Below are 1050 nucleotides of genomic sequence, written 5' to 3'. Positions count from 1 at the left end.
CCTCCCTCCCCACTCTCCCTCCTCCTCTCTATCTTTCTCTCTCCTCCAGTCGTTCCCTCCAGTCCCACCATGGCCTCCACCACCAATCTTCCCTCTAATTGCAGTAGTTCTTCAGGCATCTTCTCCTTCTCTCCGGCCAACATGGTGTCTGCTGCGGTCAAACAGAAGAGCGCCTTCGCCCCCGTTGTACGGCCGCAGACCTCCCCTCCACTCACCTGCACCGGCGCTATTGCTAACGGACTGCAAGGTGAGCTAGCATGTTGGCTGCTTAACTTGTTGGCTGCTTAGCATGTTGGCTGCTTAGCTTGTTGGCTGTTTGGCTTGTTGGCTGCTTAGCTTGTTGGCTAGTTATCATGTTAGCGAGGCAGTAATTAGTCTATGGTTTGTTGATGAGTTAGCTAGAGTCAATCCAGCTCTATGCCTCTCTCCATACCCCCATCCCCTTTTATAATAATGTTGTTGTTTTCTTTACCCTCCTGTCCCACTTTCCCCTATTCTACTTCTTTCATCTTGACCCCCCCCTGTATTTCTATTTCTGTCTCCCTCTCTTCCTCCACTTCAGTAGATCAGTCTTTTGTGGACTCTAGCAAGTACTCCTCCTCCAGCTCTCTTCAGGGTCTGGCCTTCTCCTGAAGTATGTTAGCTCTCTCTGTCTCTCTCTCTCACTCCATTTAATCACCCATCCCTCTTTCTCTTCTCCTCCCTCTCATGGTCTGTAGATTATATGCTTCACTCCATCCATCATTCCAACTCCACCGGGTTTTCTCTCCTTGTCCACAGGATTTCCATTCCTCTTTATCTGTCTTCCTCTAGTCTAGTTGTTTCTCATATGATCAGAGGGACCAGGTGGGGTGTTGCGGCTAATACTAAGCTAGCTGACAATAGTGTAATAGTTTTTCTCTTCAGAGTGGCCCGTTGCGTTGACTTTGTGGGTCATAAGAAAACCCCTAAATCCTTTAGGTTGGTCACAGCAGGGAAACAGTGAAATATGTGCGAACCACTGCTTTAGTCTGCCATAAGGTCTATCTACTGCTTTAGTCTGCCATAAGG

The 1050-nt window shown here is 48.5% G+C and overlaps 1 pseudogene; it reads left to right on the top strand.

The window, feature by feature from the left end:
• The window catches only part of LOC111967078 (transcription factor COE1-A-like), a 65172-nt pseudogene extending 64539 nt beyond the window's left edge, over positions 1-633 (top strand).
• Positions 634-1050: the final 417 nt, after the last annotated feature.

Source organism: Salvelinus sp. IW2-2015, linkage group LG8 (genome assembly GCF_002910315.2).
Source record: "Salvelinus sp. IW2-2015 linkage group LG8, ASM291031v2, whole genome shotgun sequence".
In the NCBI taxonomy this organism is placed as follows: Eukaryota; Metazoa; Chordata; class Actinopteri; order Salmoniformes; family Salmonidae; genus Salvelinus; species Salvelinus sp. IW2-2015.
The sequence above is the reverse complement of the archived record's forward strand: the minus strand, read 5'-3'. Positions and strand labels throughout refer to the sequence as shown.